The sequence below is a fragment of the Dunckerocampus dactyliophorus genome, chromosome 8 (assembly GCF_027744805.1).
Source record: "Dunckerocampus dactyliophorus isolate RoL2022-P2 chromosome 8, RoL_Ddac_1.1, whole genome shotgun sequence".
NCBI classification, from domain to species: Eukaryota; Metazoa; Chordata; class Actinopteri; order Syngnathiformes; family Syngnathidae; genus Dunckerocampus; species Dunckerocampus dactyliophorus.
Genome location: NC_072826.1, coordinates 12,383,142 through 12,408,526, shown reverse-complemented (window position 1 = coordinate 12,408,526; position 25,385 = coordinate 12,383,142). Strand labels below are relative to the sequence as shown.

General features: G+C 40.1%; 1 protein-coding gene across 5 annotated transcripts in view; it reads left to right on the top strand.

Moving 5' to 3' along the window:
• The window catches only part of lactbl1b (lactamase, beta-like 1b), a 64,613-nt gene that overhangs the window by 8,325 nt on the left and 30,903 nt on the right, over positions 1–25,385 (top strand). For 2 of the 5 annotated variants that reach the window (XM_054784688.1, XM_054784687.1), the window contains exon 1: positions 24,869–25,083. The exons of 1 other annotated variant lie outside the window; for it this stretch is intronic. The gene's annotated coding sequence lies outside the window, so the exon portion shown is untranslated. Of the gene's footprint in view, positions 1–24,865; positions 25,084–25,385 lie in introns of those variants that run through there. 2 more of the 5 variants (XM_054784691.1, XM_054784693.1) reach the window with 2 other exon arrangements.

Below are 25,385 nucleotides of genomic sequence, written 5' to 3'. Positions count from 1 at the left end.
CCTTCGGATCATTCACCTGTCATATTTGAATTCACCAACCCTTAATGTTTACCTAAATAATCCATTCCAGCCTGTCGCCGCTGTATCATCAGCTCTTCAACACCTGGAGCATTTGCTGCTGCCTTTTGGCTGTTTTTTTTGCACGGTTGTACAGCACTTTGCTTCAGCTACAGCTGATGTAAGAGGCTATATAAATAAAGTTTGATTGATTGATTGTAGCCTCATGTTACATACACCAAACATAGACACATATTAGCTTGAACAGCTACTAGCAAAGTGTACACAAATGTACACAATCATGGCCCACTCGGCCACAATTAATTCCGGGTTACATCCCGCCGTGGAGACTGGCACAGAATGCGCGGCTTTGCTCCAGTAGCATACACATGCAAGAGAGAGAACTAGCTTCCAATCGCATAATCTAGGTAAATTAATCAGACTTTTAAAAAGACAGACAAATGAACTGGTCGCACATGCACAAGTACATGAAAAACATATTTGAAATTTCTCAAATATTAGTCACAAAATGCTACCATTTAGTCACAGTCTGGAGCTCTACTTTCTGCCTGCCCCACTTTTTTCTTGTACTCAAACAAGGGATTAAAATTAAATGTAAAAATGAGGAAAATTAATCGTTAATTGATTGTTCATGTGTTGGGCAAGAACGTCTTATTAAGGATACACATGGGTTATGAGAAGCTCCTGACATTTGAGGAAAGTTTTATTTTTTTCTTTCCAAATCACCAGTGGCACACATCTGCAAAAACTAAATATACAGCTTTTTTTTACTGACTGATGTAGCTTTTGGTGGTGTTTTGATGTGCCTATAATCTTGATGATGGTCTTTAGCTACGTGCTGACACGGCAGTTTTGCAGGATTTGCTTTTTATCACTTTTACCACTGAAGAAGTGTTTTGTCCTTGGAAACAGCCTATTGACGTTGAAAGCTAAAAATTTTCCTGGGCGACAACATGACTCCTTTAATAAACGCCAAAGCATTTTTCCCCTTTGCTAAGATCCTACTGACCTTTTCTAGCGTATATACAATCTCACCAATTTATTACGTACACCTGGTTGGAATAGATGCAGCATTCTGGAAGCCTCTGCCTTCCCTGTTCTTTACTGTAGTATTTCAGGATGTAGAGCAGGTCGTCCAGAAACAGAAGAGTTGATGGTTCAAACCCCACTCCTTCCGTTCCAGTCACTGTTGTTGTGTCCTTGGGCAAGAAACCCCTGCCTTGCTTCCAGTGCTGCCCACACTGGTGTATAAATGTGAATGAATGTTTGGTGGTGATCAGAGAGGCCGTTGGCATGAATTGGCATCCATTATTATTATTATTATACAGTGGTGTGAAACTGTTTGCCCCCTTTGATTTCTTATTTTTTGCATGTTTGTCACACTTAAATGTTTCTGATCATCAAACAAATGTAAATATTAGTCAGTGACAACAAGTTTTTAAATTAAACTTTTTATTATTAAGTGAGGAAAAAAAATCCAAACGTACATGGCCCTGTGTGAAAAAGTGATTGCCCCCTAAGCCTTATAAATGGTTGGGCCACCATTAGCAGCAACAACTGCAATCAAGCATTTGCGATAACTTGCGACAAGTCTCCTACAGCGCTGTGGAGGAATTTTGGCCCACTCATCTTTGCAGGATTGTTGTAATTCAGCCACATTGGAGGGGTTTAAAGCATGAACCACCCTTTTAAGGTCATGCCACAGCATCCCAATAGGATTCAGGTCTGGACTTTGACTAGGCCACTCCAAAGTCTTCATTTTGTTTTTCTTCAGCGATTTAGAGGTGGACTTGCTGGTGTTGTTTTGGATCATTGTCCTGCTGCAGAACCCAAGTTTGTTTCAACTTGAGATCATGAACAGATGGCCGGACATTTTCCTTCAGGATTTTTTGGTAGACAGCAGAATTCATGTTTTCCAGAATGCAAGTCTTCCAGGTCCGGAAGCAGCAAAACAGCCCCATACCATCACACTACCACCACTATATTTTACTGCTGGTATGATGTTCTTTTTCTGAAATGCGCCGTTAATGGGACACACACCTTCAATTTCAACTTTTGTCTTGCCAGACCATAGAGTATTTTCCCAAAGGTCTTGGGATGTTTTATGGCAAAGAGACGAGCCTTCATGTTATTTTTGTTCAACAGTGTTTTTTCTCTTGGAACGCTGCCATGCAGGCCGTTTTTGCCCAGAGTCTTTCTTCTGGTGGAGTTATTAACACTGACCTTAACTGAGGCAAGTGAGGCCTGCAGTTGTTGTTGTGGGGCTCACTGTAGTTTGCTGGAGTCCCAAAGCTTTAGAAATGGCTTTATAACTTTTTCCAGACTGATAGATCTCCCTTTTTTTCTCCCTTTATAATAAAAAAAATCTGCATTTTGTGTTCAGTTGTGTTTTCATTTACTAATATTTAAATTTCTTTGATGATTAGAAACATTTAAGTGTGACAACCATGCAAAAAAAAAAAAAGAAATCAGGAAGGGGGCAAACACTTTTTCACACCACTGTATATTTAAGACCATCTGTTTTTTTGCAGCTTACTAAACAAAATTCTCCAAGAACGCCACGCCCAATTATTACATCAAACCAGCATCATCTTGAGCATACTTTAAAAGTAAACAGTAATTAGTTTAAAGCAAGGAGGACATATTTCGGGAAGTTTCTCTGTGTGACATGTCATTGGGCTCCAGACTTATGACCTGTACTGACACCAGTCTCTAGGGGTAGCTCTGATGTTATGCCAAAAGTTTGAAAAGCACTCAATTTATAAGTCATTCTAAACCCACTTTTATTTCATTGTTGCATAGCTCTGCATTTGCTGTGTGCCCCAGTGTCACCTCTTGAGGAACAAAGCGGTATTTAAAAAATCATGCAAAATCCTCATCATGTTGGCATGGCTTGGTTTTACTTGCGTAGGGGTGTGGTGGGGGTGTTTTTCCACTGAGGGCTGCATACAAAAAAATTGGAGGGGTCACTTCTGCATTCTTTGCTACGATAAAACCAATTCAATGTAGGTCAACATATGTAAAAAAGCATTGACCTCTTTGTGTTGTGGTTGACAAAGCAAATAGTTATTTCTGTAATATCATTATAATTATTATTATTATTATATAATTTTTTTTTTAGATTATGCCAAGGGCCAATAAAATTATGCAGGCTTCATGCAAATTTAAAGCTGTTAAGTAACTTTCTATGTTAGTTCCATATCTCGTTCTGCAATGGTGTTGTCATCATTTACCTGCAACTTTGCTGTGTAAGCCTTTTTTAACACCAAGAGAGGAATATGGCAGCACCATTAAGTATTTCACATGTGCCCACATCATTAAAGATACAATAAAAATTCCTGCCGTTGTCTAATGACTACACACGATCCGGAGGTACTTTCACAGTTGGAAATAATAAAAATGGTTGATTCAACACTGTTGCTGCTTGCAGGGATGTTGGCTCTTTATTGTATTTCCTTTGTACTTAACCTCAACCCTGAGAGGAAACGTGGGGAGAAAACTGAGAACCTCCACGAGGATCCAATTATTTTTGTCTTTGCAATGTAATAACTTTGTAACTGGATCTCTTTTTGATTTACTTGTTTCCTTCCTGCCAAGCAAACTGTGTAAGTAGGTCTTCATGTACCCATCACCCTTTTGTTTGGTTGGTCCAGGGGTCGGCAACCCGCTTCAGCCACCTTGTTGCGGCTCCCATTGCTGAGCTCGGTGATTTTTTTAACACCGAAGTAGGGGAAAGTGCATTTTCGAAAATAATTTGAAATATCCGACTCACCACAAGTCCATGAATGCATCTAGACTGCGTTCTGACTGCTGATTGAATGAGCAAGGGAAGGGAAGGTAGGCTAGTGTATGCTGTGAGTCTCACTGGAGAAAAAAAGTTGACCGATTTGGAGTTGAGTCTGACGCAAGTTACTGCACAGTAGAATGAAACAAAAGAATTTACGAGAGCATAGCAATATGTTTTATAACGAGAAGCACGCCATAGCTATGTGTTCGGAGCCTGACTCCGGGAGAGGCGGATAGTGTGTTGCGGAGCTGACTATGTCATCCTGCTTGTGACTGCTGTGAGGCGGGGCAGAATGTTGGAACTGGACATAAATCAACCAGCAATATAATTATCACTCATATATCGTAGTAGTGTTAAAGTGTGTTTGCCCTTTAGAATTGTCTGTTTTAGGAATACAGCGGTGACCCAGCAACAGAGAAAGTGACGACTTATGGCGCCACTGTGTCTGTTGACTCTAAGGCTGCAGTCGCATATCAACCGATGTCCTTTAAGGCTGTGCTGAAATGAGCTTCATAACACACATGTATTAATATGTTTTATCACTTTTACGTCTCCAAATACCAGTTCCTACATTTGTCACCAGTCACTTTTGGGAAAATAAATCACCAATAAATGCAATATGCAAAATGCAATAAATCATAAATCAGGGTTTGGAAAGTTGCCAGATTTAGCGAGAAAATGGCAAAGTTGGCAACACTGGGCTGCACATGAGATCGTAAGGAGGGGGGAGCCGTTCACAGATGGAGAATATGTGAATGATTCCTTCATAAAAATATCAGAGCATCTATTCTTCAAATTAAAAAATAAACAAGAACTGATTCAGAAAATGAATTCCTCCCTCTGCAAAGACAGTCAAGGACAGGCTCAATAGAATGGTTATTGTTGGCAATTCAGCACAGGCATGAACGCTATTGAGTACACAACACATATGCAAAATTGTGAACTCTGAGCTTTTTGGCTACATTTTGTTTTTATTTTAAACAAATACCACTGAACCACTGAAAAAGAAAAGGCCTACACATGCTTGCCGCACTTTTATTTACAGTATACAATTTTGTTGCTTTTACATTGAAAAAAGATTACAACAAGGTTGCCGACCCCTGGTTTGGTTTTTAGTTGGCTGCATGATGCAAACCTCACTGAACATTGTTTTGTGGAGGGGTGGTGCATAGTCAAAGAAAAAAAAAAAAAAACATTTTTAATAAAGATCTGGATAAAGGTGGGGAGTGAGGGATTTATTACGGCTCTTTTGGTTTGAATCACTACGTCTTAAATGGCCATCTATTCGTAACATCTATTACCTCGTAAACCAGTAGTTTGCTCACAAAGAAACTGACTGTTTTCCAACCTTTATTCTCACACCATCTGAAAGAAACAACTTGGTTGAAGATTAAGAAGGCAAATGTACACCAAACGACAGGGACAAATTTATATCAGCACTTTTTGGACTGACGTAAAAATCCCAAAACTTGTAGAATTTATTTTTATTCACTTTTTTTTGTTGTTTTTTCTTGGTTATGATGTGGCACTTTGTTGCCAATGGTGATCTGAACATCTGCCTGTGGAATGTGGCAAATGGAACTACCGATATTTAGAAAAGTAAACCCCAAAATCGCCAATAATTGGTAGATTTTCATGGCCAAAAGTAAACAGGCTTTCACTGTGAAAATGTAGTTGTCTTACCCCATTTGTTTTCTCAGCTTCAGTGATGTAACTGAAGCAAAACATACTTTCAATAATTCAGGGATTAAAGCATTAAATAACGGTTGAGAAAGTTGAAGTACATTTAACAGCCATAATACGCCTGATACGCTACTTCAGCCCAATTCAAGAGACCATTTTTTGGTTATGTGTATGATTCAGAGGAATAAACACTTTGCTGGTGGTGTCACAGCTTTTTACTGTTTTTTCACAGCTCTGTGAAATATTTCACAGAGCTGTGAACAGCAATATTGGCGACATCTAAGTAAATCACAATGAAAATGGAAAAATCCCAGCTGGGGCTCCATGGTTCGGAATCAAATCTAAGACCCCTAAATCAAACACATACGCTATGATTCTTTGTGTGTATGTGGAGGTAGGGAGGGGACAAGATGAGGGATAATGTTGAATTAAGGCATGAACAAACGTGGTATCTCTTTGTTCTCAGTTGCTTATGGCGAAACCTTTCATCAATAGATCGATTCATCAATAGATGAATTTGTCATGACCCACCAGAACGTTACTGCAGGCTCAAGAATGCCCAAATAACCTTGAGCCGAATTGACTGACAGAGTAATGAGTGTGATTTTAGGAATTTGGGCATCCTTTTTCAGCATGTTCAACATTAACTCTGTTGAGATGATAAAACTTTTTGAGCCTGAGCATCTAGCCTTGAGTCAGTTGCGTGTGTGTGTGTGTCTGTACATGCATATACTGTCGGGATGCAGGGCTTGTCACTGTATGCATCTATGCACATTACGCATGCACAGTATGTGTCAGCACGCATGTCGCGGCTGAGGAAGCTGCAGAGAGTAAGGAAGTAGAGCAGAAAACAGAGCGGCCTGACATAAAGAAATCCTAGATGTGAGATGCGCAAGGGCTGCACGGAGGAAGCGAGCATCCAGAGGTCGTTTCCATGGCAACCTTTGCCCAGGGAGATCACTGACCCCTCCCGCCATGCGGCACAAGCGGAGCACCGTTTTGTAGGTCACATATGGCACCAGCGATCCAATCAGGCCTAATCTGGCTTGAGTTGTGGGTCATAAATTATACGGGGAAGCTGGTTTACACACTGGCTTATCCCATCAGCAGACTCCACTGTATGATAATGGCCGAGATTGTCGCGGCTACGTGAGCTGACCCATTAAATGTATATGTCAACAAATGTATGTTGTGTTTATTGGCCATGGAACACAATAGCTTAGCTGCACCATGATACCCCCGCAGAAATGTGCTGTTGCTGACCTCAGTGCGCAAACTTGATTCTGCTCATGCATGATTTTAACCTGTATCAGAATGTCTCCTAATTGTGGCAAGTTTATGTTTCAGTAATGTGAAATTATACTTGTATTTTGCTGAGGTTTCTCTACTTTTTTGTTGTAATTTGACTCTTTTGAACTCAAGTAAATTCACACGCATTTTGTATTTGTACTAGCAGCATAGCCTGCTGGTATTGGTAGGCTTGCATTTATTTGATACATTATAGAAAATGCTAGGGTTTGTTTTTTTATTCTTATGAATGTTCTAAACTCCTCTTTCCATTGTAGTGTTGTATTGAGCAGCGTAATCTTCAGTCCCCTCATACAGCTGACGTCATGTGTTCTCCTTTAGACAGCAATCCACAGTAGTTGAACAGTGCCTCTCCTGGTTGCAGCCCAGTAGTGGACTCCATTTTGCCTCAGTTGTTTCAAGACGTGTTTAATAAACAACACAATATTTTATACACAGCACAATATAGAATTCTTTGAGCTCTATTGTCATGTTAAAAGATATGACGGTTTAAACTGATTCACCAATGTGACATAAATGGTTGTGAAGTGGCAAAACTAGTTCTACTAAGATGTAAGACATGAAGGTAGTGCATTATTAATTGAGAATTTAAAATGTACACTCTCATAGTAATGCAACTCGTGTCTCCGAGCAGACATATCATAAGTCATGCATAAGTCTAATGGAGAAAACTGTAGCCAGGGCATGAGGTTAGGAAGCCAGCGGCCGTTGAGCAATGATAGTACGGTAATGGACAAGGGGTGCAATGATTAGACAGACTCTAGGATGGAGCAGAACTGTACCAGACAACTTTATATCGAGCACAGGTTATTACATTAGACAATGTTTAAAAAATTAATCACATGTTAAATGAAAATTAACTTGATAATTTTTGATAATTTTGCCGGCATCCATATATTGCCATGTGCATGCCTTTTTTGCTTGTCTCTTGCCTCCAAACAGGCAGGAAGAGGTGTGAAGAGCTGTGCTCAGGTTCAGCACCGAGACACTTCATAGAACAATAGCTTGAGATGTTGTGAGACGGCGTGAGACCTCTTGTCAGACATACAATTGCTTTGTTTCTGCGGGGTGAGACACGCCATTAGTGCAAAACACAGCAAATGTGGAGCCTTATGTGGAGCAATGTAAGCAATGCACCCTCCGGGTTGGGAGTGAGGTCCTGCCCCAGGTGGAGGAGTTCAAGTATCTTGCGGTCTTGTTCACTAGTGAGGGAAGGTTGGAGCGTGAGGTCGACAGGAGGATCGGTGCAGCCTCTGCAGTAATGTGGTCACTGTACTAGGCCGTCGTGGTAAAGAGAGCTCAGCCGGAAGGCAAAGCTGTCAAGATACTGGTCATTCTATGTTCCCACCCTCATCTATGGTCACGAGCTTTGGGGTGTGACCGAAAGATCGAGATCACGGATACAAGCGGCTGAAAAGTTTCCTCTGTAGGCTGACTGGATGGATGGAAAATGGATGGATGGATCATAACAGTAGCGGTTTATTTGGTCTCAAAAAATGTTGACAATGATATTGTTTAGCATCAATTTGTGGGACATTAAACATTTCAAAACACCCTTGCATTGTTTGTTTGTCCAGTCAAATTTTTTCATCATACTTTTCTTAAAATTAATGCTAAAATCTCATCTTGTCTCGTGCACCCAAGCTCGTGTTTCATCTCGTCTTGTGAGTTGGGCGTCTCATGATACTCCTATTTGCACGTCATTCCGGGAACTTGGACCAACTGGACTGCTTTTACATGCTCACGGACGGGACTTCTTGTCGTTTGTTAGTAGTTAGTAGTTTAATAAAGGTTTTTGCTCAGAACGTCTGGGTTCATTGTTTTTCAGTCACATTGGAAAATGTTTAAATATACTGTAAATATTATATGTATGTGTATATATATATATATATATATACATACTGTATATAAATATAATTAATCAAAGTTTTTTAATTAATCTAAAAACATCAAAAATTCTGCCAAATGCCTTTTCTCTACTTAAGACTCACTTTTATTGTCGTATCTCAATCTGCACCAAAGGCTTCTGTAACAATAGCAGAAAAATAGCAGTCATGGACAGCAGTAATTCCAAATATTGTCATTGGTGCTTTGCCCCCCCAATACCAGCAAACATCTCAGGGCCTTTGATGCAGCCGCTTGTTGCCGCACCACCGGCGATTTCATGAGTGAACTGCTAATAAGCACGGGTGACTGGCTTCTCACCTTTGTTGCTCTGATCCATAAGTGATGGCACAGCAGTGATGGCGAGGGCCCTCAGAGGCCATACAGACAACACTGGCAGACTCAGGTTCTTTACCTCTGCTCCTCAATGCTTCTTCTGCTTCCTGGTGGTGAAAACACATCACTACACACAGAGCTGTAGTGAATGTGATAGCCTGTGTTATTGTTTTGGTAGTATAAATAGTACATGTATTTGTTCTTTATTTGTACTTTTAAAACATGAGAGAATCCAGTTAGATGACTAATTTCTTGCACCGCGACCTAAAGAAAAGTACACCTGACTGTAACTTCCTCATCCCCTGAGTTCACAAATACAAATATGTACTGTATATCCCTGTCCTGTTGTTGGTCTTTCTTCAAATCAAATCAAAAAATGAAAATATTTCACACATAGTTGCAAATGGTGATTAATTAGGATGAATTAATTTGAAAACCACGATTAGTCTGATTAAACATTTTAATCACTTGATAGCCCTAATTATATATAACATTATTGTATTGTTCATATAAATGGATAAATAAACATTATTGGTGCAGCACATAAGGAAGATGATGAAAACGGTACCGTCCAAGTTAAATAAAAGGAGTTAAATAAAACAGCGTCGAAAGGACCGTCATGTCCAATTGCTCGGACAGTCTCTACTTCTCATATTGTCCCGCTGATTTCTGCCGCTGTATCTTTAAAATAACTTCAGGGTTCACTGAGCTTGGCGTGGAGCTTTCTGGTTCACTCAAGTGAACACGGCGTAAACGAGCAGCCTTTCTCCTTTTTTTTTTTTTTTCCTTGTTCCCCTCCTCACTCCACCTTGTACTATACAATGTTGGAGCTCTCAGGCCGCTCCTTGTAGCAGAGCAGCCCTCCTCCGGTCACTGTGAGGGTGATAGGTACAGTGGCGAGGAGGCGACAAGGGTCAAGCGCTGATGCTGATGTGAGCTGAAACCGCTTGTAAAGTCTCGTTCCTAAATTAGAAGAATTAACCTTCCTGGATGAGGTGACACAAGCCTGCTCCCGGAGACATCTTGGGGGCTAAGTGGAGATTTTGCAACATCAAGCTGCAGCCAGGCCTGGAGGCCGGGCAAATATTTCATGAGTAATTTAATATCTGGAACGAGAGCTTGCGTTGCACTCAGGATGCTGGCCCGGATAGACACACTGATCCGGCAAGGAGAAGGCAAAAACAGGCATACCCATGAGTGGTCCAAGGCAGCATTGCTAGCACCTGCAAGATATAGGCCTCCCCTCAGGCGCATACAATGCTGCAATGTCACTAGCCATTCACTTGAAAGGCATTCAATGGAGTGCAGACTTTTTCCATGGAGGAAAACCTATGTGCAATGCCTGCTGTTTTCCATTGACCAGTATTTTCACAATGAGAAATTATAAACAAACACAGTCCTGGAACCGCTGTCCAGAGTCACAGCAAAATATAAATTAATTGGCTATCCAAAAAAAGGGCAGTATTAATTTTTTTGTTATGCGAGTAACATACTGTACATCCTATTGTGAAAAAATGAGGACACACCATGATACAGCTCTCTTACCACTGCACACAAAAGAGTGAAAATTTGTCAGAACATGCACTCCAACTGTGTTGCCTGTGCTATTATATTTTTGAAAAATCTACTACAGTATGTAGTAGTAGTTGTTAAACCTCCAAGCCTGAACCCATTACGTCTGAGTTGAAATGTCTCTGTATAAAACACCCCCTGTAACTTTTGGGGGTCTAGTCAAATCACCACAAAACTTGGTTCACACTTTAAGGGGACTGATAAGCACAATAAATAAAGCACAATGTATAAAATTTGACCAAGATCGAATTTTTGAAAAACATGGCTACCATCAAGCATAGTCTTTGTAGGGGCATGGGAGGGACTAATGAGCAGAAGTAATTGGCCACAAGTCATTGAGCATTTGTCTAATAGTTATACATTTTTCAGGATATCTGTAATACCTGTACGCAAGCAAAGCATTTTGACCACACCCCATAGGGCAGGGATGGTCAATTATTTTTCCCAAGGGGCCAAATGAGAGGCAGAAAATATTGTGGAGGGCCGAGCCAAAGGTTTGTACTGTACTCTGGCTATTAATTTGATTTCTACTTTGAAACCAGTAAATGGCATAATTTACTCAAGCTGGTAAGAGTATGTGTTATTATTAGGTAATGAGAAAGTGTGGTTGTTTTACAAAAAATGAATTTATTCAGTGAAATTCTCCAAAACAATGGTAAATATGAAACATTTGTTACTCTTTTTCAGTCACATTAACTTTTCTATTAAGTCACCACAATCTGCCAAATATCATGAACAAGATATGTCACAATATTATTGTCAAACTGACAAACTGTGCAAAAAAAAAAAAAAGTAAAAGTGAACACATTTTAGTGTTTATTTTTGTTCAGCGAGAGAAAGCTAGCCTCGGTTGAGCTTTAACCAGTGTATCAAAGTCAGGTTGAATATCTGACGTAGAGATGCGAAGTACATCTGACAGATGACCATCAGTGAGTGAGGATCTGTACCTGGATTTGGTCAACTTCTTTGCTGAGAATGTATGTTCACATACTGTATGTAGGTAGATCCAAAAAGAACCAACATCTCCTGAGCATGTGTCCTTATGTTTGGAAAGTTCTCCTCCTTGAGAGATGAGTAGAACTCCAGCAGTGATGCTGACTTAAAGTGTACTGCCAGTACTGTATCAGACTGCAAGTCAGTGAGCTCCATCTGGGTGCATTATCCACAGTGCATGCAAAGGGAGAGGAAATCAGGTGCATTTCATCCTCAATGTTTCTGAAATCTTCAAATCGCCTTGAAAACTCACCGTGCAGGTTTCCTAACATGGATGAGTACCTGCAAAGGTGACCAGCTGATAGTTTGACTTGTTTTAGGGTTTGCATGTGAGTGAGAGTGTTGTTCTCAAGTTGACTTGAAAGAAATTGCAACTTTCTGATGAAAGCCTTCATAAGGTTTTCCATTTCACGAACAAAAAGGCCTTTGCCTTGCAGTTTAGTGTTCAGTTCATTCATAAGTGCAGCCACATCCATAACAAATGCTAAATTTGCCATCCAGTCCACATCTGAGAGCTCAGAGATGGTTTTGCGTTTCATCTCACAAAACTCTTGAATCTCTGCTTTCAGGTCCCAAAATCTTTTTAACACATTGCCCAGGCTGAGCCATCCGACAGCTGTGGTACCTGACGTCACCATGTTCATTATCATGCTCCTCTAAAAGTGCAACAAACTGCCTGTGATTCAGTGCTCCTGCGCTGATAAAGTTGACTGTTTTAGTTACAACATCAACAACATGGTTAAGTTTTAGCACTGACTTGCACAACGCATGCTGGTGTATAATACAGTGTATAAACACCAATTTATGCCCTGCGTCGAGTTCTGTCACTTTATCTTGGATCTGTTTCAAAAGTCGGACATTTTTCCCTGTTAGATTCGGACAACCATCAGTAGTGACACCTACCAGTCTGTCCCATTTCAGTCCAAGCTTGTCCATGCATGCGATTACCTCCTTGAACAGATCACTCCCTGTTGTTGTTCCTTTCACTGGTCTCATTGCTGCTAGCTCCTCCGTAATCTTGAAGTCCCGTGTTATTCCTCAGAAAAATACAAGTAATTGGACAGTGTCCTCTAACCTTCTGGTCATGGTTCGCCTGGACAGCGGGACTTTCTCAAATGCTTCTTTATTCTCCGGGCATATTAGCACTGCAGAATCCACCAAGCACTCATTGACAAACTCAACCTCTGAGAATGGCTTCCAGTTGTTAGCGATTTTTTGAGCTATGACAAAGCCGGTCTTGGTCGCTGCGTCCCGGGCTGCGTGTAGCTTGGTAAAATATCCCTGTTGTTTTGCTAGCTTTGCTAGCAAATCTTCCGATGTGCGCGCTCTCTCAGCCTCAGTTAAGTTTCTGTATTTCTCCGCGTTTTTCGTGTCATAATGCCAAAAAACTCAAATGCTCAAATTGTACTCCTTAAACACGGCGATCTGCTCACCACAAGCTAAACACACGGGTTTACCCCTGACTTCAGAAAATATATATTTTGTGATCCATATTTTCTTGAAACTTCAGCATTCGGCGTCCACCATTCTTTTTTTGGCATGTGCGAACATGTTTGAGCGGTAACCATGACTTGTTGCTAATCACATGCACTCACTGACCTGTTTTACATATTACGTATATGACGTATGTACGTACACTGATATAAATAAACGGGCTTCAAAGTAAAAGCATTGCCGTCTTAGTCCACACATTATGTAAAATTTGAAACTAGGTTTTATTTTCTTAATTCCAAGCAACCTTTCGCGGGCCGGTCAAAGTCGGGGTGCGGGCCGTATTTGGCCCGTGGGCCTTAAAATGCCCGGGTCTGCCATAGGGTGTGCCACAAATGTACTTTACAATCATGTGAAAAATGATACTTTTTGTAATACGCATTAAATTAAGTGTTTTTATTATACTGCATCTGTGTGCCTGTCTAATGCATGTTACATTGCTGACTTAAATTTGTTTTTGAGTGTTTTTGAGAGGTGGGTTGGCTGTTCAAACCCATGTTACTCAATTCCATTCACTTCTGTTGTCTTTGGGCAAGACACTTCACTCAACAAAATGTAGCTTGCTTCCACCAGTGTGTGACTGGGGTGATTGAATAATGGTTTCTCAGTGAAAAGCGCTTTGGGTGCTGTATAAATCCAATCAATTATTATAATGTTGCCGTTACATGCAGTTACTCTCAAGTAGAGGTCGTTGACTCATTCCCTGTTGAGCCTCTTTCCCGGTGTCACCTTGTGATGGCCAAGATTAGAGCACTTGTCTCTTCTCCAAGTGGCTTCGCAGTCATCACGGCCACTTGTAGAGTCCCTCAAGAGGGCGACGCAAAGCCGCTGACAGGGAGAATCGATTGCTGTCAACACATTAACGTCCCAACGCTTCTATGGAGCGGAGACCTTGTGCGTTCACTGAGCTGTCACTTCCTTGTCACAGCTACTTCCTGATGGGCCACGATGGAGAGAGGAGTCACATTCTAATGTTGAAAGTTAAGGTCTGAACGCTTCAATCGTGACTTGGTGAACTCTGCCTAGTTTGTTTGTTTGCATACAAATTCTTGTTTGCAGTTGTGGATATGCACCATTCTGGATTTTGTTTAATGAAGGTAGGCAATGTTGTCATTCATATTGATTAGAATCTCACATTTAGAGCCACATTCAAAATGATAAAACTATATGAAAAAACAAATTATATATCACATAACCACATAACTTGTTTTTGGCCATTTCAAATTTGAAATTTCCCAAAAGACAGACATGTTAGTCTTCCTGAGCTCTTGAAATATAGAAAAATGATACAGCATACCTCCAGTTGTACCACTTCACTCCAACGTAGCCACTTTTGGCCAATGAAAACTGCATTTTTAACTACTTACTTTACAGTATTATATCATACAATTTTGGTAAAATGGCTTCCATTCTAAAGTCAACACTAGAACTGTAGTTTTTAATGTTTTCTTCCACAGCACTAAAAAGTGCATTGTGCAAACAAAATGAGATTTGAAAAGTTAAAAAAAATTAAAATCAATGCATATTCTATACTTATGACAAAAAATTGTTTGAGTGAAAAACATTTTGAAATGTCACTTCTTGTCATGGACACGGTGAACTGATGTAAGATTGAATGAAACCAAAAGGATTAAAACAGGGGTCCTCAATCAAACCTGTACTATAGTAAGCCACAAACGTTTTCAGGTCATAACGGCAAAGTGTTTTATTGTTTCAGCCTTTCATCCGCACGCAAACGGCCTACAGGGTGCCCTGAAACGGTAGTTTTTTAAAACGCCTTTCAGAGTGGGAAAATCGGAAAACGCCGGCTTGTCGTTGCCGTGTAGACAAGCAAACCGCTACTTTCTGGAAACCGTCCCCACAGCAGTTCCTCCGCAGGTTATTCCTTTGAAACACGGTTTACTTTGCAACAAAGTAAACACATTGGCTTCCCCAATAAGTACATTTTTTTGTAGTCCAGTTGTTGTTAAAGGTCTCATTTTCATCATGGAATGACCTTTTTACCCTGTGAATTCATTATAAGGACATCTGAGTGAAACCACAGCAATAAAACAGTACGATTGAAGGTTTCTATTTGAGGCGGCATTCATTTGTTTAGTGAAAGAAGCACCCGGTGGTTATTTTGGGCCACTATTTCAGAAAATTGTCATTTTTTATTATACCAAGATCCAGGGAAATTGCTCTGATGTCATCCCTGTACAGCCAATCGCAGGGCACATATAGACAAGCAACCATTCTCACTCACATTCATACCTATGGACAATTTAGAGTCACCAATTAACCTAACATGCATGTTTTTGGACTGTGGGAGGAAACCGGAGTACCCGGAGAAAACCCACGCACGGGGAGAACATGCAAACTCCACACAGAGATGCGAACCCAGGTCTGGTCTTCCCGATCTCCTGCCTGTGTGGCCAACATGTTAACCACTAGGCCACCGTGCGGCCCCACTTCCATTATATTTTATTATATTGCTTAAAAATTACTGTTCAACAGAAAGTTTTTTTTTCTTTTCAATAAAGATATGTCAAAATATGACATTTTTGACAGACTAGGCCCATGTCTAGCTATGACGTCTTAAAGGTGCTGCACCTTTAATACGTTCTCAGGATTTATACTTCAGAGGGAATTTTAGCATTTTTTAGATGTGTTCAATTCACACATAACATTAAAAGCACCATTTCACTACAAACCAGGTGCATTGTTATGTTTGTCTGGCCTGTTCCCTTTGAACTGATGCTGAAAAACATCTGCAAATCTTTATCAAAAACACGTGAAACAATATTTCCCAAGTTGAGGAAGTTTGAGATGAAGTCTTCTCGGGTTGAGGCTGTCATGTAAATGCATTTATTAGCATGGACATTGTGCAATGCATGTCAGGAAAGAAATAATGAATAGAAAGCATATGAATAGCTAAACAGGCATGAAGCATGAAGAAGCTTTGGCAACAGATGTAATTTGCCCCCACTGAGGCATCATCCCGTGAAACACAATTAGTTGTATTCAGACAACGAGCACACACAAACACACATTGTAACTAATGGCATGCCAGTGACATCGACAGACATTTGCTGACCTACATAGATGGCAGTTGGGCAGCACCCCGTCCACACACCCCGAACCCTTCCCCCAAGTGCAATTAAGGTCAGAGGTCAGGCAGAGCAGCGACAAAGGATGAGCTTTTCACACAATCGCCATTGCCCACAGTGGAATACAATTTGACATCCACTGATCGTTTATAACACCGCAAATAAACGTTCACCATGGAGGGAGCTACGCCTCTTGACATGTGGAAGCACAAGTAAAAGGTCAGTCTTCTTTAAGGGTGTGCTCAAACCAGGCAACCTTTGCTGGACACCCAAAGTTGGCTAGAGTGCATGCTCCAATTGATGCTGAAGTGCGGTACACTTCTCTGGCCCCACCACATCTGGAAGAGATGGACTTGGACCAAGCATGATTGCTTTGGCATGGACACCCCACCTGGACGTGTCATATGACCAGTGCGCTCCTTCCGCCAGTTTTGGTCCCCTATTATGTTTACGTGACTTGTTTTTCTAACATTAAAATATGTCTGATTATGGTTATTTTGACATCCACATCCACACCTTTTTGTTGCAGAAAGTGCGCCACCTGTTGCTCTGTTGAAACAACATCTATTTCTTCTTGTTTCTGTAATGTGGCAATGATAATGGTAATGGTTTCATTTATTTTGAACATGCATACATGTTCCATTCTCATGTCCAAAAAGTAGGAGAAAGAAGCTAAGCTTATTTTATCCTACCCCCTCCCCATTTCACATCAATTGCTAATTCATTTGTTTACTTCCGGTATTCAATATGTACCCTTTGCTAATTGTGAAATAACATAAGAAAATGATAAGGCAGTATAACAGTGCGGTACCATCGGAGGTAAGGTTTGTAAATCAATATCAATCATTTACATAACATTCAAATACATATTAATAATTGATGAACATAATAATGATGAGTGTGTACAGACAATGTAATGCTTATACAAGCTGTGGTAATAAATGAAGAATAAGTAGTAAGTGCGGTCGTCGTTAGACATAGAATTGTATGTACACACTGGTTCAGGATTATTTTTTTATACTTTGTAAATGTCAACTGCTTGTAGTGTTTCTTGAAATGGCTCATTTTAGTACGCTGATCGAGTTTTTTACTGATAATTTGATTCCACATACTGATATGCTGAAATCTTTTAGCGTTGTTTGTGTATATAAGTGTTTTAAGTTACATTTTTCCCCGAGGTCATATTTCTCCTCTCTTGTTGAGAAGAATTTTATTATGTTTTTGTCTAGCAGGCTATTGTTTGCTTTATGCATAATTTTAGCCGTTAGAAAGTTTTAAATAATTGTGATTTTAGGAATAAAGGGTTTCTGTGTTCTCTATAACCAGCATTATGGATTATTCTAAATTAAGTCCAGTCACAATCACATCAATCATGCATGAGCTCTGCTCCTAATCATCCACACGTAATTGGTGATATGATCTCATCGTTCTCATCATTTTGCTTATTTAAAGCGTCCTCTTTTTCTGCCAGCTCAGTCATTTAGTAATCGTATCTTTTTAGGTTATTATATAGCGCCTTGATATTTACCAAGCTCTCCTTTTGTAGTTCGACATCACTATTATTTCTCAGAGAGTACCTGGTTCCTGGCACTTTTACCCATCCGTCTCCTCTGCATTCAAAGCAACAAAAGTATTTTTTTTCTGCCCATTCTGTTGGTGCTCAATAGCTTTTGGACGTTTAGCCAATAGCCGGTTAGCTTGGTTTTCTTATTTGACTGAAGTGAAAAATTTAAACATGTTCCTCAGCTGCTGTTGGGAAATTCCACCTCCTCTTTAGTGGATCTTTCTGATAGCTTTAACACAAAAAAAAGCTCTTGAACTTGAGGTTTGAGAGGCTTATGAGCGTTTGCCCTAATAACAGGCCTCAGACTAGAGTGATAGTTATAATATTCCAGCTGACCTTCAGAGGATACTCGAGACGATTCCAAAAAAGCAAATGAGAAAAACATGGAGGATTAGTGTGATTTTGTAATTGTATGTCACATGACAGCTCATCATGCACGAGTAGGTTCTGGTGATCGGTTCTTTGCCCACTTTCCCCCTCTCAGTTGGGTGCTGGCGGGCAACATGACCGCTTTCTTGCCATGAACGCTGCACCACTCTGGTATGGGGTTGTGGTTTGATTGCAATACTGCCTTCCATAAGAGCACGTTTTTGCTAGAATTTGCAACCAACACTGTTGCTGAGCCCAAACTGAAATTAAATTTAGAACTAAGATATTGGTTGATGCAACTTTAATATAGTGCCATATTGCAGGAAAAGATGCTTTTTTTATATACAGTGGTTTGCCATACTTAAATGTTTAAGATCGTCAAACAAATTTAAGCATTAGTCAATGACAACAAAACTGAACACAAAATGCAGTTTTTAAATGAAACTTTTTATTATTAAGGGCGAAAAATATCCAAACCTACATGGCCCTGTGTGAAAAATTTGCCCCCTAAACCTAATAACTGGTTGGGCCACCCTTAGCAGCAACCACAAGTATTTGTGATAACCTGCAATGAGTCTCTTACAGTGCTGTGGGGGAATTTTGGCCCACACATATTTGCAGAATTGTACTAATTCAGCCACATTGGAGGGTTTTCGAGCATGAACCGCCTTTTTTAAGGTCATGCCACAGCTTCTCAATAGGGTTCAGGTCAGGACTTTGACTAGGCCACTCACTCGCTTTTTTTTCTCCCTTATTAACACAAAGTTTCATTTTAAAACTGCATTTTGTGTTCAGTTGTGTTGTCATTGATCATATTAACATTTATTGTTTCATACAATAATATTTAAAATAATATTATCATTTGTTTGATGATCTGAAACATTTAAGTGTGGCAAACATGCAAAACAAGAAATCAGGAAGGGGGCAAACACTTTTCACACCACTGTATATCCTCCGTTTGTTGTATCCTATTATTAACCTAGACCTGTGATTTAAACCGGAAAGACTTTTTCTAAGCTTCGATGAATGAAAAACATGAATGCAATTTTATCGCCATCTAGTGGCGAGGTCGTGGCACTGCTATGGCAGAAAGTCATCACTGACAGTTCATGTTCTGCTCATCCAATAGCAATCATTTTCAATTTGCATTGTCCCTTTGATATTTTGTCAAGCCTCTCAAAAGTGTTTTTTATGTAGATTATTATTTTTCAGTGATATCGCACTGGTCTCAAATGGCCAAAAACAGTTACACTGGAATGAACACAGGTGGAATATAATACAATTTCACCTCGAAATGACACACTATCTAATTAGTCACTGTATCAGGCCTTAAAGTCTGACTTTATACAAGTGTCTCATTTGCATGTCGAAGTGGATGAGAAATGCACACTGGGGCGGGGGCGCACACTCCCCTAAATACATGGCTTGGCCCCCTTTCAGCGCAAGACTGCTCCTCATCTCTCACTTCTATGGCGGTGCTGTACTGAGGGGAGTGGAGGAGGGCGACCCGGGCTGTGAAGACACTTTGAGGAAACTATAGGGTGGGCACATATCGACAAACAACCATTCCCACTCACATTCATACCTGAGGACAATTTAGAGTCACCATGGGAATGTGGGAGAAAACTGGAGTACTCTGAGAAAACCCACACAGAGTTGCCCGTCGAATTTAAGCTCCACCCACTTCCGGTTTATGCCTCGCCCACTCCCAGTACAGATACTGATGCAGATCATTTAGATAGGTGAACAGATAGAAATACAGATAATGGTGTACTCGCTCATCCCTACTTGCTAACTAGCGGCTGTCTCGAGTCCCTGCAGCATAAGAGTTGTGTGATGTGTTGTAAACAATGAATAACAGGAGTGTAAAGGTGGCTATAGGTGTGTTATTTCGTGTTTACACGGCTCTAATGCTGTTAAAAAAACGTATTTAGAAAGTCATAAAAAGTTTTCTATGCACTAACTACGTAAATATTCCATTATCGCGGGTCTGGAACCAATTAACCGCATTAAAGACTGTGTAACATTCACCGTCAGAGAATCAGTGTTCAAACAACATGTTCATTATTGTGGTTGTAATTTGCAGTGGTGTGTCATAATGACATTCTCATGTAATATTTACCAAAATTAGGTAACCAAATTATTAGAAACAGCTCTCAGTATGATTCAGTGCAGTTATACATCATTCAAAGCTGCAAAGACAATATTGATGAATTAATAACTCACTTTATCAGTCAAATAATAGTCTGAATGACAACAATTTAGCATGTAGTATGTGGGATTTGTTTTGCCTTGACGGGTCTGAAAAATGTTTTATCGCTAAATAACAATTTACATAAAATTTCACATTTACCAAGATAAAACAAAATGAAATAAATGTATAAAAATGAGTTCTTGTTAAATGTTTGCACTCAAAACATCCTCTTAATATTGAATGCACAGCATGCTACCTGCTATTATTTGTTGATATAAAACAAACGCTAGGAGTCCAGTTCTGCTCATGCCAGGATTATTGACAGGGGGCTGCTACAATAATGGAAAAGGTCTTATAGGATCATACATTATGCAGGATCCATAATTAAAAGGAGATGGCACAGTGGAGGTAAATGTGTCACATATGGAATGGGAAGATGGAAGGGGATTTATCGTTCTTTGTACAATAGTTGTACACTTTTAATATGATGTAAATGTTACATTGAGTGAATAACTTGTGTGTACGTGATAATGCTGTCCATGGTTGAAGTAAGCTATCAGACACATGTTGGAGTGGACACGTAACACAGCGTGTCACCAGAGATCTTGTGGATGAGAGCCATTGAACACAACAGCTTGCGTTAAGCCTGCGACTCTGCATACTAAGCCATGTGCACTTAAATGTGTCGCCTGCCGGCATATTAATCCCCCCCACCAACCCCCAATCCACCCACCCCCCCATCCACCCATCTCTGTTGGAATTGCAAGAGAGCAGTCAATTAGTTTCTTTTTTTTTTTAGATTAAATCCAGAGCGTCATGCTCTTAAAGTGACTCCTACAGCATGTCGGACATGAATATTACTGTTGCCACAGGCAACTGTATCCAACCCGAGCTCCCTATCTGCGTGCATCTGACATGCATGAAATGTTCCTATTCAATAAGAAGCAACAACAGCTTTTGCCAGTAATTGGGTCAGAAGGCTTGTATGAACTATTACAGAAATCAGTAACACTTTTTTGGACATTCAAAAAGCTCGCGGCGTGTAACAGAATTTATTAGTAACACTCTTGTGGACATTCAAAAAGCTTGCATCAGTGTGGGGTGAAGCTGTTTCAATCACATATACAGTGCAACCAAAAAGTACTGTATACATTTGTGTGTATCTTTACAAAATGACACTGCCAACTACTGGCCTGGCATGCAAATTACCATCATCTTATACACAAATAAATACTTAAACATTGTAGCGCTACAACAATTAATCGATTAATCAAGTATCCAATTAATCGACAACTATTTTGGTGTTTGATTGGTTTTTTTTCAGCCTCTCAATGTTAATTTTTGTTTTAATTTCCTTGGTCTTCCATGACGGCAGACCTATTATCTTTGTGTTTTAGGCAAAACAAGATATTCACACACATCAGCTTTGACTTTGGAAGACAGTAATCAACATTTTTGCCATTTTTCTGATACTATGTTGCGGACCAAATCACAAACATTTTGTGATTGGTTCATATTGATTTGGTCCGTCAGCAACCCACGGCTCTTCAACCTTCTTGTTGCAGCTCCCTTCGCTGAGCTCTGTGATTTTTTTTTTTTTTTTACACCAAAGTGGAGGAAATGTGCATTTTCAAAAAGAGTTTAAAATATCCAAATCACCGTACATCTGTGAATGCATCAACACTGCATGCTAACTGAGCAAGGGAAGGGGTACGGGGCGAGTGTGTGCAGAGAGACACAAACAAGACATCTTGTTGAGTGTGCCATGTCCCTAAGAAGAAAAATCTCGGAAGAAAATATATAATTCTGAATGTTTGCCTTCACTGCCAAATATGCTGGCTTGCCCAAGTGCTTGATATGTGGTGAGAAATGATTAACAAAAAATAAATCATTTTCAAAACAAGCACTCAAGCTTTTTCTGAAAAGTACCCAACTGCAGATGGGCGGAAGAAAGTGACTTCGGAACTGCTGTGGAAGGTTGAGCAGAGCAAACACTTTCAAAAAGTGGATGAGCGGTCCAAACTCAACTACTAGTGTTGTGGCTCCACATCGTAAGGAGAAAGAAACCGTTCAAAATGGAGAATGCATGAAATAATAGTTTATAAAAATATCAGACCATTTATTCTCCGAATTAAAAAATAACCAGGAAGTTATTCTGAAAATAAAAGGAAAATAAATAAAAGGACAGGATCAATAGAATGGTAACAAACATCACCAGTAAATAAATGAATGGCATTAATTCATCCAGCCATGTATTTTCTATGCCGCTTATCACAGGCATTAATTCAGCGCAAGTACATTCAATTGCCTGTGATGAGTCAAGTAATGTAAACGATATTGAGCAGACAGCACTGATATGCAGATATGTGGACTGTGATGGGCTATTTGATGTGAAAGTTGCCTACGTTTTGTTTTAATTTTACACAAATACGGGAACAACTGAAAAAAACGTACATAGTTCAGTGTTTAAATTCTTTCAAAGTAGGCCTACACGTGCACTCTGCTCTTCTCTTGTTGTAACAGGTTCAATTTTAAAAAGATTGCAACCTTTAAACCATAAGCTGTGTAAAGTTTTGCGGCTCCAGACTATTTATTTTCTTTCCTTGAAGAGAAGGCAAAATTGTCACGGGCGGATGGGGCGTGGTTCTGGATCCCGAACGCAGAGGCAGGAGGCAGTTAGGTCTTTACAGAATTTATTCTGTTACAAAAAACTAAACTCAAGGCGATGGTGCCAACAAAAGGGTACACCATGGAAAAAATAAACAACAAACTGTTGGCTAGAGGCAGGTGCTGCTGAATGCTAAGGTAGCACTGAATCCACAGAGGTCTAGGGGTACCAGCACAGGTGAAGCATGGAGTCGAGAGGAATAATCCGGCGTTCCCCAGCTGTCAGCAGTCAGCCTAAGTAGTGGGCGTAGGCAATCTAGCTCAGGTGCGTTCAGCAGCTCCGCCTCCAGCCAGGAACATGGGATCTGGATAGAAAAACAAAAGGGAGACAGGGGCACCAAGCAAGGGCACGTGGAACGTGACAAAAATGGCTCTTTAGATGATAAAGGTTGCTGACTCCTGGTCTAGACAGACTTAATTAATCAAAACAAGTTTCAGATTAATTGACTAAGAAAATAATCGTTAGTTGCAGACCCTAGTACATCGTCTGGAGCATATCTCATTTCCCAATCTGTATTTCATCCATTTTCTCATCCCTATTTATAACGTTTTCACCTTAGAGGCTCATTGATTGTTAAGATGCTTAACAAGGGATAGTTTGGATTTTTTTACATGAAGTTGTATGACATCCCTATTAGCAGTGTAGTCCAGCAACAGAGACTTACCCCCACTTGGTCTCCTAAGTCCAGTTCTGGTCGGATTTCGGTGATGAAGAATGTAGTTGCTTGGGACATTTAAGTAAAGTGTTTGGCTTCTCAAAACAATATGCGTTCAAAAGATTAATATGTTTGCATCACAAAAATCTCTTCTCAAAAAAATCTGACTTCACAAATTGCTCAGCGTTATATTTGTCTCCCGCCGTATCCGTGCACACTGTCGCCTGTGCATTCATGTGTATGTGATGAAGACACTCACGGTAATTCCACTCTTCTTCCGCAACGGAGTGCCACGGCCATCTTGTTTGTGTTCCACAGCAGAAGAAGATGCGAGCGTCTTTTATACTATTTATACTATTTTTAAGTCTCAGAGGTCCAAAAATAGTCTATTGGAAGTGTGTTGGCCAAAATCTTATCTTGTTGTAATTTAGCCTAAAAGTGATATTAGTAAGCCCAAGTGGGAACACGTCGTTTTGTGTGTCTGTAGCTTTAATGCTAATGAGCACTTTTGTGTACACAACGTCACATTAAGGAGGACAGAAACGTTAGCAACTCTAGCATAGCTGTGTGAGCGACAGTGCTAACATTACAGTCACGTTTTAATAGCAATACTATGCTGGCTTTGCCTATTGAAGAAAAGCAAAATGATAAAATTTACAGCCCCCACTTCTGTAGCTGACTGACAGATAGTTGGCAGAGCGCTTGGGTTTATTTTAAGATGTGTAGTGAAGCCTGCGGTATCATGTGCAGGAAGCTGGTTTTTCATTCGTACGTATCATGAAAACTTCAAAAGTAACCGTTTGAGTGCCTCTTCTCTCAACAAGTGAGGGAGATGATAGGTTATTCTCAAATTTGGTGTTCATAAACAGGTTCAAAGGACATATAATGCTGTTAGAACATCTGTACAACGTCAGTTTTGCATAAAAGTGGACCCTTACTGACAAACATCTAAGCACTTTTGTCACTGAGAGCAACTGTTCTCACTCGGAATCTTTATGAAAACAACCAGATTGCGCATTAAAAATCAGCTAATGGACTGTGAGAAACAAGATTCTCTGATCTGATGAAACCAAGATTTTGTTCCATATGCTTTGTAGGGTGCAACTAAAATCATATCATTAAAGGAACATAATCTCTGTCTGACGCGGAAACTGTTCTTTTTTTTTTTTTTTTCAGCCAACTTGTCATCCCAAAATGCAAACTAAAAACCCACACACTGCTAAGCCACATAGTGAAAGGGTGCTACACATTTTAGTGCAATGGCAGATGTGGCCATTGGCTGTGCTGCTTAATCCAGAATGCTGGGTTTGATACAAGTCGGATTTAGTCATAACTATGATACCAACATCTGTCAGGAGAGCGTCCCGAGCTCTCAAAGTCAGAACAGAAGCAAAACGGAATATATATTCTATTTTTTTTTACCTCTCCGTGTCGATCAGGAGTAGAAGGAAGCGTGACTGATTGACCCTGAGGTAAGTGCACAGGGAGCTAATGACTGTCGGGCACATTGTGGCCTAAAAAGAAGACATTTGACTCATTGACGCTTATATAACGTGGTTGCAAATAGTCTTGTTGTGCTACATTGCTGACTGTCATAGTAAAACAGTTGATTTGGATAATGGGAAGCACATTGTTATTGTTTCATTGTGAATTCAAGCTCTGGTCACTATGTAGAAATATAGTAAATATAGTCTAGTAAATTACAGCTGTGTTTACATCTAACATCTTGTTCTATTATCGTGACTCCAGTTTTCCACATATTACCGGTTATGCT